Source organism: Calonectris borealis, chromosome 1 (assembly GCF_964195595.1).
Source record: "Calonectris borealis chromosome 1, bCalBor7.hap1.2, whole genome shotgun sequence".
Lineage (NCBI taxonomy): Eukaryota > Metazoa > Chordata > Aves > Procellariiformes > Procellariidae > Calonectris > Calonectris borealis.
Window position 1 is genome coordinate 102438924 of NC_134312.1, and position 15752 is coordinate 102454675.

Sequence of the window (15752 nt, forward strand, 5' to 3'; positions counted from 1 at the left end):
CTGAATGTTGAAGGCAATTTCATCTTTTGTGCTTCAGGGACTTGAACTTGCCGTCTCTGACTTGGAGCCAGAGCAATACAAGAACACGGAATAGAAAATGGATTCTGATGACACTGCTGTTTGAGGCAACTTGGTTTTTGTGCCTTTTAGTTAATGCCTTTCCTCTGTTTCCTGGAGGTAGGAATCAGAAAATTTTTTCTCCTTCTTTTCCATTGGGTGGGTAGACAGACAAGCAGGAGGTGTTTTAGGCTATTTGAGATGCGTTCTATCTTATTTTGAAATAGCTAGGCTACTGAACTATGTTATGGCAGGTGGTTTCAATGTAGGGCAGAATCTTTGCTTGTCAAGGCAAAACAATCTTTGCCGAGAAGCAGTTAGCTTTTTAGAAGCAAGCAATTATCATTTGCATGGGAGTTATTTTCGTTCAGAGCTTGAGACTACAGTAGTTTTATAACTCAGACATGCCAAATTCAGCTTATGACAAAAAGCATAGGGTTCGTTTCCACTTCTGACATAGCAGCTATTGCAAATGTCAGGATCCAGTTTTGTAGGGAAACTGTTAAAAGTTACTATTTGGGTTTTGGAGAGTGTCAAAGACAACATTTTAGATGTGTCCCTAGGCATTAATATATATGATGGATGCTGATTCAAAATACATTCTTGATATGTCTTGGGACGTTCCAGTAGGATTCTCCTTTCCTAAATCAAATCCAAGTAAAATGCTTCCTGGACATGACAAGGAAATGGACCTTCTCATGGTTCTCAGGGAACTGTTCAGGGACTTAATTTCTTACCTGCCTTCTGCTTAAAAGCAAGCTCTGGCTGCATGCAGGTTCCTGGTAGATAACTTGTAAGCCTGTGTGGAAATGCTTCCAAGGTAGTAAGAGATTTCAAAAAGCAAATAGATATGATGTCCTGTACATCCCTTAAGTAAATATGCATGTGCTCTCTTTTTACAGGGCACCTTGTCAGAGGGCTTGTAGGTGACTGTGTTACTTTTGACCTGAACTGCCTGCAATCAGCTGGGTATATCCATGTCATCTGGAAGACAGACAACCAAGATAAGACAGGCAGCGAATCCCCCTGTGATCTACTGCAAAAAAGCCCACGTGTTCCCCGACGGCAGCTTGAGCCGTTGCCCCACGCAATGGGGGGATGAGGGAGAGTATGTGACAGAAGTATTTGATCAGGTGTGCATTTGCATCAGGAAACTTTTAACCTGGAACTGAACAGTAAGTCTGGGTGTGGTATGCATGTGTGATGATGTATTTTCAGTAGGTGCCCCTGCACTGTTTGCATGCTTTGTTTTGTCTTCGGGGTCTTCCCCCAAATGGTGTATTTTGTAGAGGGATGAAATATGCAGAGAAACTTTCCCACCTTTCTTCCCTTCCATTCTCTGAATGTAGTTGTGTTGTAGGACATAAGTCTAGAAGTATAGTTCGGCTGGTGGTGGCAGAGCAAGGAGATGCATTCAATTGTATGGCAAATCCTGAAAACAACACTTAAGTGGTGTATGTTACTCTGGCAGGTTCCCTTTTCCAGGGCCTGCGTTCAGAAGGTTTCTGGCTTCTGAATTCCAACAAGATGGTGAGCCAAGAGGGGTCCATTTCCCCCTGGGCCAGGCCATGCTTATGGTTTACTTGCCAGCACAGAGAAAAATAGAAGTACGGGAAAACCCAGTAAAACTCAGAATTGGGAGAGGGTTCTACCAGGGTTCAGACTCCCGTGGTTTGCCAAATGTTTGAATCCAACCCAAACTGCCCTTTGTAACAAGAGCCCAGGCTTCAATCTGCCCGTGTCACTCCTGTGTCATGTAATAGTTTGCATAGGTGAGAGAGGGTCTCTATATGTGCAGGTTAATGTCTGGAATGACTGCTTGGGGCAATCATGTCCTTGGGGGGTGGTTCTCGTGTTGCTAAAGGAGTCTTTTAGAAGTTAATTTTGGGAAGTCCTGCCGCATTTCAAGCCTTCTCCAAAGTGCAATGGTCTGCAAGAAGACCTGGCTTTTGGGTGTAATGCAAAACCAAACCCTGAACAGAGTGGCACGAGCAGTTCCATGTCCATTTTCTTGAAGGAGTGCTCTAGCTCCAAATCTGTGCGTGTCCTTCCTCAAGTTGCCTTTGCTCTTTTTAGCACACACCATGCCCTTCATTCTCTGTCCTTATCTCTTGTTGGGAAGAGGTTGGGAGTGGGGATGGTTTGAGGGTGCATGTGGGGTACAATTTCAAGCTGGCATAGAGCAATTTACTTGCAGGGACAGGATTAGCTCCTGTGGTAGCAGTGATCCTTTACCCATGCAGACCCGCCTCAGAGGTTTGAGGTGTGAGCTAAGTAGTGCCCACCTACCCAAGATGTTTTGCAGCTCACCTTAAGCTCTGTGCTCCTGCTGCAACATTCTGGGGGTGGTATTTTACCACTACCTGTATGTGACCAGCAGTAAGAGCAGAGACCGTAATGGAGATACAAAGTGTGAAAGGGGCTGCCCTCCATTTAGACAAGCCTTGTGCAGATGACACCAATGAATATTTTAAGGCTGGGTAGAGTCCCATTAACCTATGGCTTACGCACCCCTCAGCCCACCTTGTTGTAGTGAGGAAAATCTGTGTAAGCACATGGAATGGAAGAAACATTATTAAAATGGAAAAAAGCTATCTTATTACAAGTGAAGATATTAAAGCACTCTTATAGTGAATCTCTCTGTATTGATTTCAGGCTACTATTTCAAATAACTATAGCAAAGAAAGAACATTTCCAATTAACAAGAGATACAAGGAATATTCCTGCTTGTGGTCACTCTCTGTGGAATGTAAAACATCCCAGTAACGAGCAGATATGTTTTTCTCCCCTCAGGAGTGGAAACATTTAAAGATATCACAGAACTTATTGGTGGATCCGTGTTCTTGAATCGAACAGAGACAAAGCTGAAACACTTCTTCCAGGTAGTCTGGAAAAAAGAAAGCACAGAAATTTCTTGGACAAATGGTTCTTGGTTTTGGTACCATGAGGAATATGTTAATAGGTCTGAGATTGTGTCTAATTACAGTCTCGGACTAGACAGAATTCAGGAACGTGACCGTGGCAGATATTCTATAGAAGTGAATGACAGAGATGGGAGAACTGTCTATGAAGGCATTGCTAATGTCAAAGTTGGTGAGCATCACTTAAAAATGCTGGCTCTCAGTTAAGCAAAGGGGTTTTTTAATCCAGATTCAATACACAAACCCAGATGGATTATGTAAGAGACTGTCCCAAATGCACTAGCAATTAGCTAATTAACAGATGGATGAAACAAAGACTAACTAGGGTAAGCCTTGTTGGGTAAAGCTGGGTGTTCTTTTGCCAGTATGACTGCTCCAGCCAAAGACATAGGCTGGCAGAAAATGTCATTTTGTTTCTAGTTTGTTACTCCAATATAAATACTATGAGCTGTGATAGAAAAATGAGGGTTATTTTAGTCAGTAAATGCCATATCCTTTGTTCAGATGATTGCTGGTTTAGATGCATCAGAAGAAGTTTCTGGTGGATTTGAGTTTGACTATCCCCCAAATTGGGAAAAGATCCACTTTCACATCTGCAAGAGTTACCATGGTGGGGAAACTGGGAAACTTTTAATTAAATGCTGCCTACAATTCTAGTTTTGTTCTAAATTTCACAGTGTAAGAGGTCTAACTAGTGTCATTACATTGATACAACTTTTTGGGCTAAAATTAGCCTTTTTATTGGGCAAGGGACACATCTGAGAGAGAAAAACAATTACTGTAAGAAAAAAAAAAATAATCACATTTCCTGCTTGCCTTGTCTCCTTCATTTAGTGCCAGCAGACTCTTGTGTTCATGGGCCAGCACAGCTCTGGGCAGTGACATCTTAGCTTCCCAATGAAATGGCACGAGTGCTGCTTCAATGCTGCACGTGCTTCCCTGGAACACAAGGCTGATGTACTCTTTGGATTTTTCTGTGATACAGAAACCCAACCAGAGTGATACAGAGAGACTGACAAGTATATCTGAGTATCACGGCAGTGTGTGAATATATCTCACTAGCTATTCTTAACACACCTTACAGATTTCTCAGTTGGTGGTGTGAGGCAGACAGAACAGCCAGTGAGTGAGGCTGTTGGCTGAGGTCTGTCCCAATGTCATGGGTTACAGGCTCCCATATCTGCTTTGTGAAAAGAGGCCCTTTGGTTTTGAAATCCTTAGAGAAATTAAAGAACGTAACCTTGCATTTTAGAAGTCAGCTTTCTGACAATAATGTACTTACAGGATGTTACAAAAATAATTAAGATCAATCAAGCTAACATAGTGCAGTTGGATGAAGGTACCGTAAGTGTTTTTTACAACTGAATTTTCCTAGTAGAGCAAAAGGAGACATTCAGAAGAAATCCTGTTCGTGTACTGTTCTATATTCTCATAGTATTACTAGGAGTTGTAACTATTACTGTCTTGGTGGCGCTGATACGGCATTTTCAGAAGCACAAAGACAGGTCAGGTAAGATATTCTATTCAACACTTTCAGAATACAGACACCCTACTTAAATAGCCATTCATGTGTAGATCCAGTTCCCTGCATTTTGGGGAATATCTGACCAGTCCAGTTTCTACTACAAGTTAGGTTAAGACTAGCAGGCTGCAGCTTTATGCTGCTGTCAGTGCTGGTGACGGCACATGGCTCTGCAGGGACTGCCTGCCTGAGGCTTTTCCACATCGACGGAAGGACTTTCAGCCCTGCCTGCTGCCAAGGTCCTGTGCTGGGAGTGTCCGAGCTGGTCCTTTGTGGCAAGGCCTTAGGAGGGCCCAGCAGCTGCCATTTTCCTGTTGTTTTCGTGGTCTGCTGAGAGGTGGTTTTGTCATTTGGAGGAGGGACATTGGCTGGTAAAACGGGGTCTCATATCTCTGCCTCGTGAGGCTCTTCTGGGTTCGGTCACTTTTGGGAGCACAGTGTTGGTGAGTGCTGGCAGTGGTGGACACCCATGTTTACTCCCAAGTCGGTGACCCTGGCCTGAATGTGATGTGTCCTCCCCGAGCCCAGACACCATGTCACCGTTGGAGCTGTGTGGGTGAGCCTTTGTTAACTGGGCTCAACCATGGCAGCGTTGCGCAGTATGCACGAAGCTGTGCTGCTGCTCAGGAGCTCCCTGTTAGCTCCAAGGCCTGTGTGAGATTTTAATACAAATTGAAGATCTTCTGGTTTGCCTCTTTTAAGTAGCTCACACCCCAATGGGGGCAAGATGGGAATGAGAATCATGGGTCCCTGCAGCAATGCATAAGGTGAGGAGAGAGTGGATCGGTGTGGCCCAGAGGATGGAAGATGGTGGCCTTCTCTAACAAGAGGCTGTTACTGCCTGGAGGCACTTTGCAATTCAAATGCAACGTTGGTCCACCACATGTCAGCTAATGCAGACAAAAAGGTAGTTTGGTAGGAAGGCATGGGTAGTGATTTGAAAGGCTTTAAGCTAAACAGAAGAGAGGACTTGGGGCAGGAAAGGTCAGAGAGAAAAGAGAATTGGGGGGAGGGTGCATTCTTGGGGGGAGTGTGCATGAAAAATACAAGATGATCAGTGGGTAGAATATTCTCCATGATCCAGAGCGGTGAGACGCTCTTAAGCAGAGCTGTTATCTTTAGTTATGTGCTCCTGAGCCTTACTTTCCTCTAGTAAGGGATGAGCTATAGGGAATTGGGTGATATGGTGGATATGAATTCTTCCACCTCTTCCTGCAAATGTTTCAAGTGTATTTGTCTGCTTTTTACTTGCCTTGGCTTAAGTTTGGATCACAGTACCAAGCATTTGACAAGTTTGAGCCTTACAGATGAGAGAGACAATCCTGAGGAATGTGAAGAAAGGGATAAAAACAGTCCTTGTTCATGTGAACATCCCTCATTGTGTGGCTTCCTGTCAGTCACAGAGAGGGAGCCAAGGGTGTGATTTGTCTGGGTGTGGTTTAGTGAGGCCCGATTGTCTTATTTAAACTGAGTATTGTAATCAAGGGGATCTTTTTCTAGCACAGAAATACCTGAAATTTGAAAGATCCAAATTACTCGAAGTACTCAGAGCAGCTGACAGCATTAATACCAGGGTAGTCACATGTGCACTGGACTAGGACTATCGAGATAATGAGTTTTCTGCAGCCTCAGGTCCTTCCTACCCCAGCCCAGTGGGCTGTGACCTCTTCAGCTGTGTGCAGAGACCTACGGCTCCTGTTAGCTACTCACTGCCTGGGAATGGCTGGTGCTTTCCCTTCTTCCAATTGCCCTGCACAGTTGTTAAGCACCACGCTTTCTGGGCAGAGGGGGCTGTTCAGACTGCGCAGGGCAGTATCTCTCCTGTGTTAACTGCAGTGATCCTTCCATCTGTCCTTCTGTCCTCCCCCATGCTCTCTTCCCCCCTGTGATCCTTGCACAGTTCCTCCAGCTTGGTAGGAGGCGTTTCCACCCTGGCTCAGAGCCAGGCTATTGCATGGTGTTTGGCACACGTAGCTCATCAGCCTGGAGGCCCTGTCCCCTTGACACCAAGATGTGATCTGCAGGGAGCAAAGGGAGCAGACCCTGGTGTCACCCCTAAGGCGGGTGTGTGAGGAGTCCAGTGGCTTCTCTTGTGGACAGAAGTGATTCCTGCAGCATTTGAGTGCTGAGCACTGCAACACTAGAGGTATCGCGGGTGAACTGGGTGGCTCAGGGAATAGATGTATCTTCTTGGGCTCCTTTCCTGCTGTGTTTTGTAGTTATAGGAAGTGATGGAGGTAGTGGGTAAAGTGAAGTGAAACTCAAGATCTCCTACTTCAGAGGCATGGCAGAGACTTAGGTTTCAATTTACATTTTTTTCTGAGTTTTCAGTAAATATACAAATTAATAATTTTAGAAAATTGGCTTCAGCTGTGAAACATAGACATTTATGTTTACTTTCTGCTTTAAACAAGGTATTTCCTCATGGAGGATGTTACTCAGCCCAGATCCCCATAATTACTTATGGAGCATCCTGTAGCTGGCCCCTACCCTCATGTGAGTCCCCAGACTGGTTACTTTCCTGCCAGCACTGGATTCATCAACCAGTGCCTGAGAAAAACATGTTGAACTACTATGGGAACACTTTGCAGAGGGAGTTGTAATGATTTTCAGGTGAAAATGCTGTAACTGTAGGCACTGGTCACCAACTGTCTGTGCTGGTGTGTTTGCCAAAGCCATTTTGGCTGCCTGAAGTCTGAACCTTGAGCTAGTGCTTTTTAGTGTTTTTCTTTCTTATACTATGAAAACCTCCATTCCTGTCCCAGAAGTAGCTTCAGAAGGGTGTTTAAAGGAAGGCAGTCAGAAGTCATCCCAGGAATGGACATCTGAACTCCCTCTTTGTTGTTGCCCACACTCTGAGTTTGTTTTCAATTAAATGTTTGTTTTCTCCTATCAGAAAATGATGAAAATCCTAGTGAGCAGGGACTAGATGGTACAAACTCCACTGCGCAAAGGAGTAAAGATTTGCTGAGAAGCAACAAAAAGGCTAACCCAGCAACAGCTGACCAAGTGACATATTTTCTGACTCCAAATTTCAAGGTAATCAGAAGCAAAAGCAAGCAAACAAAGCAAAAACTGAACTAGAGTAAAATATCAAACGAGCTTTAACAGAATTTCCTGTTGAATTGTGCAATGGATTAGAAGCAAGGTTCAGGTTGGGGAAGGGCAAGTGCTATGGGCCACGCAGGTCCACTGTGCTTAGCACCTGGCTTGTGCTTAGGGCAGCATGTTTGGCCGGTGCTCCCCCATGCTGTGGTCAGGGACTGCAATGCCAGTGCAGCTAAAGTCCAGGCCCTTTTCTACCTCTTGGCATGCAGAGCTGCAGTCAGCCCTATCCAAAATGTTTGGGTGGCTCTGCCCAGCATTACTGGCAGATGCCAGTGCAGGCAGGAGTGAGCTGTTGGCCATAAGGCCTGCTCCCACCAGCTGAGCATGGCGGAGAAAGAATGGGCAGTGAAGCCCTGGTGCCCCAAAGTGCTTGGCTCTCCACGTAGGAGAGTCCCTTGTTGTGCCCCTTCCTGCGAGGGGCTGCTCAGGCTGTGCTTGTGGGTGCCCCCATGTCCTTTGCACTTATACCCACATCTTTCCCTGGGGGCGGTGGGAAAGGCCTGAGCTCTGGAGCTGGGAGCAGAGCCAGCTGCCTGCCCATGTAGGCGGTGGGGGCTGAGGGAAGTCCTGTGGGTGCGGGGTCTGCGGGCAGGCCGGGCCCAGCAGGCTGCATGCTGCGCCTGAGCCCTGCTGTAACCACAGGCACTCGCTCCTACCTTGTGTGAGCGAGAGGCAGGAAGGAGCAGCCAAGACAAATACAGGAGTTGCTGCGAGTGCTCGTGCCCGTTGGTGCTGTTCTGCAGGCAAGCGCTCACCCAGGGGTCTGTCACCTCCCCCATTTCCACATACCTGTTGAAGGCCTGGCCATGGGTAAACTAGCCCTGTGCGCAAGCGATGAAGGAGCGTGCACTGTGAGATTTGGCTTGGGGAGCCCCAGCGTCTGCTGGCGGCTGGTCAGTGGCCTTGAGTTCTTTGGGGGGCTGACCTGGCCTCTCTGCCTCCGTGCTTCCCTCCCTCCACACATATTCTTTGACCGCTTTGCACATATTCTTTGGCCAGCCTTTGCTAACTCCTGGCCGTGTGTTTTTCTTGTGTCTGTATCATAATCTTGTCTAGTCAGTGGCATTAAAGAGATTTCTACTCAACTGACTCTTTTGCTTCCAGATGGAGAAAGACCCAAACTGCCAGGGCTCAAAGGTATGAAAGCTGTAAAGCCTCCTGCTTCAGTTAATGGAACGTGTGTTGCCCCAAACGTTGGGAACCCCACCCATCCAGAATTTGAGGACTGCCTTCCACCAGGTTTTGGTCACTCCATTCCCCCAGTGTTTGATGGCTGTGCTCCTGTAGAATCCAATTACTGCAGTCCTCCAGGATCTGAGGACTTGAAGGATGACTATGTTATTTTGTGTAATTCAGACTATGTGCCTTCAGCATCCATAGAGTCCTGGAAATGCACTGAAGGAGACACATCCTCTCAGTATGCTTTGATCAAGAAGAGCAAAAGGGGACTCCCAGAAGACAAGTCTGGAGATTCAGTATGCAGTTCTTCCCATTAAGATTTGCCAGGAAAGATGTCCATGGTATTGAACTTGAGGTTTGGACTCTTCCCTTCTATCTCAGCTGGCTTTGAGCTAACCTTGCAATTCTGCTGTTCCTCCTATAAATCCGATTCTCTGTTTGTTTTGAAGAATTGGCTGGAAGCCCGAAGAGAAGTCTCTCTGTGGATCCGTTTGTTTTCCAGAGCTGATGCCCTTCTCTTCCCTTTGCCGAAAGTTTTCCAGGAGAACCCATGAGGAACCCCTTGGGAAGCAGAGATGGTCATTAACCCTGAGAAGAGTTCAGCCCCTGTGTCTCTTTGCTTCTACTAAGAGGAGTCACTGTGACATGAGAAGGACCTCAGGAATTTCTGTAGGCCAGATCAGGTCTCTGACCTCAGTCCCCATCTCCTTTTGGGTGGTCCATGCATCTGACTGAATGGATAGGGGAACAGGGCCAACACCTCAACAGCTCAGTGGACATGGGTGGTTTGCTTAATCCTTCATCTAACACATACAATGTTAATAAAACCGCAGTTTAACTTGGTAGATTTAAGCATGATTTTACTTCTCTTTGCTTAGAGGAATGTGCCGCTTAAGTGGAAGTAAATTCAAACTATATTAGGAGATGGGAACTGCATTGAAGAACATGCAGCAGCTTTTATTTAGGAACTCCTTTAGAAGGAAGAAAGAAAAGGAAAGAAAACAGAACATTGTTTGCAAATGGGTATAGCCATATATGTAATTGCCATTAATGAACAGCCTTGGTAATTAGACGTATTTTCTGTGTTAGACTTTATCTTAAATGGTGTGTAATAATTTTAAGATGACTTTATCTTAGTTCTAAGGTGCTGCTTGTATGTTTCATGAGGTATCTTTTCTTACAGGATGTTGAATAAAAGTTTTTTTTATTACTAAAAAGGTGTTCCTGAATGTCATTATGAATTGGGATTATTCACGTTTTGCTGTTTAAGTGTATCTTAATACATGTTCTTTCTGTAGATAAAATCTATGGCTTTGTATTCTAACCCTGCTTTAGGCAAAGACACATTGTTAGGGTCTCCTTAGAGCAAACAGATGATTGTGATTACAATCCTGCTTCCTTACTGCCTTTCTTCAGGGGGAAAAACCCCACACCCAACCCCTTTCTCACCTTGTTCTCACAGGGTCATTCTTGCCTTTCTGTGGAGTCTACAATCTGTCCACATCCTTTTTAACTTTTGATTCTCAAAACTGATCACAATATTCTTGTTGAATTTTAAAGTAATCAGGGTAATAACTCTCTGTCTTCATAGCTCTTGCTCCTCCTACTGTGTTCAGAAAGGAAATGTATATTTTCTTGAAGGGGATCACCTGCTAGCTCACATTAAGGCTTGTCACAGAAAATACTCTGTCTGAAGGTAAAATTTAGGTTTACCTTCTAGTGTATGGTGTGAGCTTGAGTCTTCATGGTGTAAGAGCTCTTTAAATTCCTATTGGGTATTTGATAGGAAAAAAATTAAAAAGCTGATTCTGCTGTTGATCTACGGGAATTCAGTGAGTGTAGATTTAAACTGACTGAGAAACATCATGATCTGGTTACAATGAATGACACTTCTGGAAATACCCAGTCTTGTAGTGTGATGAAAAATTAAGAGCTGATGAGTACAAAGTGTCTGAAAAGTGAGTGAGAATGCTTCGATGAATTTGAGAATGGCTACTAGAAGCTGCAAATTGGAGGATGTCATGGAAAATGGAGTTTCCAAAATGGGTTGTGAGCTTAAGAGTGTCTTCCTGCTTACAAGGGGAAAACTGAGTAAGTACTGTAAATTCCTTGACTGCTGCTTCAGATTAGTTTCAATTTGCAAAGTGTTTAACTGTGAGAACTTTGCATGTCTGCTGCACTAACTAGGTGACTTTACATTGGAAAGGAAAGCTTGCAGGTGTATGTCATTCAGTTAAGAGGGTACAACAGGTGTAAGCATACCACATCTCTGAAGGAAACAGTAAGTTACTGTAGATTTTAAAGGCTGAAATTCCTCAACTTCCCATGTGTGTCATTACTCTTTAAAACACCAGTTATACATGTTTATCAGTAAGATCATCTATGTTCTGGGTTTGCAATCGACTTCTTGACATGGTTAAGTCAAGCAATTTGCAATTAATTCAGCAAGAAATGTGCAAGCTTCCTCAGGGCTTCAGGCCTGTCCTTCCTCTCACTCCCAAGCACCAGCCCTGCGAGCAGAGCTGCAGGCAAGGCTATGCAGTGAGGGACAGCAGAGCCATGTCTGGTTTGGTAGGAGGTTACTCTTCAAAGCTGCCAGAGCTGCCTGGTGCTGTGCCGCTGGCCTGGGCAAAGTGCTGCCAGGGCTCTCTGGCCCAGGGCTGGCTGTGGGGAGCTGCTACGGGCCTTGCGTGTGCCAGTGGCCAGCTGCTGTGGCCGCTTCATTCCTCTGGGCAGTGGCTTCTCTGCGCAGGTTTTATTTTTACTTTATTTCACCCCATAGCTGTCCCTGGCTGCTCTGGCAGCCTTCACTTACCTGTTACCACCCACATAATGGCTTCTCTACACTGGTTCCAGAAGATTCTTGGGCCTCTGTCTGCTGCCTCTGGATTGGCTGGCTGGTGATTGTTAGATGCCTTATGACTGGTGGGTTCTGGAACGTGGGTGGGGCTGCCTGTACCTATATAAGGGTCTCCTGCAGAGGCTTGGTGTGGCCTGGGGAGGGGCGGGAGGCATGGCGGTGCGGCGGCGCTGGGAGGCATGGCGGCGCTGGGAGGCATGGCGGCGCTTGTGAGAGCGCGAAGGGGGTCTTCGGGGGGAGTGGCTGGGGGAGCAGGGGATGCAAAGGGGCCTCAAACTTCTGCCTCCCTCTGTGCAGGACTCCTGAGACAGTGTGATACCATGTCAAACTGCTGCAGGACTCGAGACCTTAGAGAGCTGGAAAACGTCTGTCAGGATGATGTGGCTGTACTGTATCCTTTCCATACTGTATCCTTTCCATAAGTACCCATTTAATGTTCCTTTTGGTTGTTCATGATGTTATTAGAGCTGATGGGAGTAAGACAGTGGTCTATGTCTCTGCCAGGCCGGCCGGGGCAAGGGGGTAGGGCTCTGGCTGGCTGGCCAGGGCAAGTGGTGTGGGGCTGTGGCTGGCTGGCCAGGGTAAGTAGGGTAGGGTAGGGGTCTGGCTGGCCAGTCGAGGCAAGTGGTGTGGGACTTTGGCTGGCCGGCCAGGGCAAGTGAAACGGGATTCTGGCTGGCTGAGCGGGGAAAGTGGTGTAGGGCTCTAACAGGCCGGTCGAGGCAAGTGAATGGGGGCTCTGGCTGGCCAGTCGTAGCAAGTGGTGTGGGGCTCTGGCTGGCCGGCCAGGGCAAGTGAAATGGGGTTCTGGCTGGCTGAGTGGGGCAAGCAGTGTAGGGCTCTGGCAGGCCGGTCGAGGCAAGTGAATGGGGGCTCTGGCTGGCCAACTGGGGCAAGTGGGGTAGGGCTCTGGCTGGACAGCTGAGGCAAGTGTTGTGGGGCTCTGGCTAGTCAGCTGGAGCTAGTGGTGTGGGGCTCTGGCTGGCCGGCCAGGGCAAGTGGTGTGGGGCTCTTGCTGGCTGGCTGGGGCAAGTGGTGTGGGGCTGTGGCTGGCCAGCCGGGGCAAGTTGCTTAGGGCTCTGGCTGGCTGGCCGGGGCAAGTGGTGTAGGGCTCTGGCTGGCCAGCTGGGGTAAATGATATGGGGCCTCTGGCTGGCCGTCTGGGCCGAGTGGTGGAGGGTTCTGGCTGGCCAGCCAGGGCTAGTTGTGTGGGGCTATGGCTTGCTGGCCAGGGCTACTGTTGTGGTGCTCTGGCTGGCCGGGCAGGGCAAGTGGGGTAGGCTCTGGCTGGCCGGCTGGGGCAAGTGGTGTTGGGTTCTGGCTGGCCAACTGGGGCAAGTTGGGTAGGGCTCTGGCTGGCTGGTCGTGGCAAATGGGGTAGGGCTCTGGCTGGCTGGCCGGGGCTAGTGGTGTGGGGCCTCTGGCTGGCTGGCCAGGGCAAGTGGGGTACAGCTCTGGCTGGCCGGCTGGGGCAAGTGCTGTTGGGTTCTGCCTGGCCATCTGGGACTAGTTGTATGGGGCTCTGGCTTGCTGGCCAGGGCTAGTGTTGTGGGGCTCTGGCTGGCCGGCCGGGGCTAGTGGTGTGGGGCTCTGGATGGCCAGCTGGGGCAAGTGGTGTGGGGCTGTGGCTGGCCAGCCGGGGCAAGTTGCTTAGGGCTCTGGCTGGCTGGCTGGGGCAAGTGGTGTAGGGCTCCGGCTGGCCAGCTGGGGTAAGTGGTATGGGGCCTCTGGCTGGACGTCTGGGCCGAGTGGTGGAGGTTTCTGGCTGGCCAGCCGGGGCTAGTTGTGTGGGGCTTTGGCTGGCCAGCCGGGTCAAGTGGTGTAGGGGTCTGGCTGGCCGGCCGGGGCAAGTGCTGTGGGCCTCTGGCTTGCCAGGCAGGACAAGTTGTGTGGGGCTCTGGCTGGTCGGCCGGGGCTAATGTTGTGGGGGTGCTGGCTGGCCGGCCGGCCGGGGCTAGTGGTGGGGGGCTCTGGCTGGCCGGCCGGGTAAAGTGCTGTGAGGGTCTGGCTGGCTGGCCGGAGCAAGTGGTGTGGGGCTCTGGCCGGTCGACAGGCAAGTGAATGGGGGCTCTGGCTGGCTGGCCGGCCGGGGCTATTGAATGGGGGCCCTGGCTGGCTGGGGCAAGCGGTGTATGGGTTTGCGTGGCTGGCCAAGGAAAGCGGCGTAGGGGTCTGACTGCCGGCCGAGGAAGTGTTGTTGGGTTCTGGCTGCCCAGCCGGGGCGAGTGGTGTAGGGTTCTGGTGGCCGGCCGGGGTGTTTGAATGGGGGCTCTGGGTGGCTGGCTGGGGCAAGTGGTGTAGGGCTCTGGCTGGCTGGCCCTGGAAGCGGTCTTGGGTTCTCGCTGGCCGTGGAAGTTGTGTGGGGCTCTGGCTGGCCAGCTGGGGCAAGTGGTATGGGACCTCTGGCTGGCCGGCTGGGCCGAGTGGTGGAGGGTTCTGACTGGCCAGCCGGGGCTAGTTGTGTGGGGCCAGGGCTACTGTTGTGGTGCTCTGGCTGGCCGGCCGGGGCAAGTGGTGTGGGGTCTCTGTCTGGCCTGATGGGACTAGTTGTATGGGGCTCTTGCTTGCTGGCCAGAGCAAGTGGTGTGGGGTCTCTGGCAGGCCAGGCGGGGCAAGTGGTGTTAGGGATCTGGCTGGCCGGCTGGGGCAAATGCTGTGGGCCTCTGGCTTGCCAGGCGGGGATATGGTGTGGGGCTCTGGCTGTGTGGCTGGGGCTAGTGTTGTCGGGGCTCTGGCTGGCTGGCCAGGGCTAGTGGTGGGGGCCTCTGGCTGGCCGTCCGGGGCTATTGAATGGGGGCTCTGACTGGCCAGGCAGGGATGTGGTGTAGGGCTCTGGCTGGCCGGCAGGGGCTATTGAATGGGGGGGCTGGCTGGCTGGCCGGGGCAAGCGATGTAGGTGTCTGCGTGGCTGGCCAGGGCAAGCGTTATAGGCGTCTGGCTGGCCGGCCGGGGCAAGTGGGATAGGGCTCTGGCTGGCCAGCCGGGGTAAGTGGTGTAGGGCTCTGGCTGGCCACCAGGACAAGTGGTCTTGTGTTCTCGCTGGCCATGAAAGTGGTGTGGGGTTTCTGGCTGGCCGGCAGGGGCTAGTGTTGTGGGGCTCTGGCTAGCCAGCCGGGGTGAGTGGTGTAGGGCTCTGGCTGGCCGTCCCAGGAAGTGGGTTTTGGGTTGTGGCCCGCCCGGGCAAGTGGTGTGGGTCTCTGGCTGGCCGGCCGGGGCTGGTGTTGTGGGGGCTCTGGCTGGCCAGGTGGGGCTAGTGGTGTAGGTCTCTGGATGGCTGGCCGAGGCAAGTGGTGTGGGGCTCTGGCTGGACAGCTGGGGCAAGTGGTGTAGGGCTCTGGCTGGCCGCCCGGGGCAAGTTGTGTGGGACTCTGTTTTGCTGGGTGGGGCAAGTGGTGTGAGGCTCTGGCTGGCCGGCCGGGGCTAGTCTTGTGGGGGCTCTGGCTGGCCAGGTGGGGCTACTGGTGTAGGTCTCTGGATGGCCAGCTGTGGCAAGTGGTGTGAGGCTCTGGCTGGCCGGCCGGGGCAAGTGGTGTAGGGTTCTGGCTGGCTGGCCAGTGCAGGTGGTTTGGGGCTCTGAGTGGCCTCTGGGGCAAGTGAATGGGGACTCTGGCTGGCCAGCTGGGGCAAGTGGTGTAGGGCTCTGGCTGGCCGGCCCAGGAAATGGTTTTGGGTGGTGGTCCGCCTGGGCAAGTGGTGTGGGTCTCTGGCTGGCCGGCTGGGGCTAGTGTTGTGGGGGCACTGGCTGGCCAGTTGGGGCTAGTGGTGTAGGCCTGTGGATGGCTGGCCGGGGCAAGTGGTGTGGGGCTCTGGCTGGCCAGCTAGGGCAAGTGGTGTAGGGCTCTGGCTGGCCGGCCAGGGCCAGAAGTGTGGGGCTCTGGCTGGCCGGCTGGGGCAAGTGGTGTGAGGCTCTGGCTGGCCGGCTGGCCGGCTGGGGTAAGTGGTGTTGGGGCTCTGGCTGGCCGGCTGGGGCTAGTGTTGCGGTGCTCTGGCTGGCCAGCTGGGGCAATTGAATGGGGGCTCTGGCTGGCTAGTCGCGGCAAGTGGGGTAGGGCTCTGGCTGGCCGCCCGGGGCAAGTTGTGTGGGACTCTGTTTTGCTGGGTGGGG

The 15752-nt window shown here is 50.6% G+C and overlaps 1 long non-coding RNA gene across 3 annotated transcripts; it reads left to right on the plus strand.

Moving 5' to 3' along the window:
* LOC142091088 (uncharacterized) lies at positions 1-9998 on the plus strand. Of its 3 annotated transcripts, none has more exons than XR_012676708.1 (4): positions 1-177; positions 960-1232; positions 7397-7539; positions 8713-9998. It is a non-coding gene; the product is annotated as an uncharacterized LOC142091088 (long non-coding RNA). The 3 variants fall into 3 exon arrangements; XR_012676706.1 differs by lacking the exon at positions 1-177 and adding an exon at positions 5764-5864 and having other exon boundaries at positions 916-1232; XR_012676709.1 differs by lacking the exons at positions 1-177; positions 7397-7539 and adding an exon at positions 5764-5864 and having other exon boundaries at positions 916-1232.
* The last annotated feature ends 5754 nt before the right edge of the window (positions 9999-15752 follow it).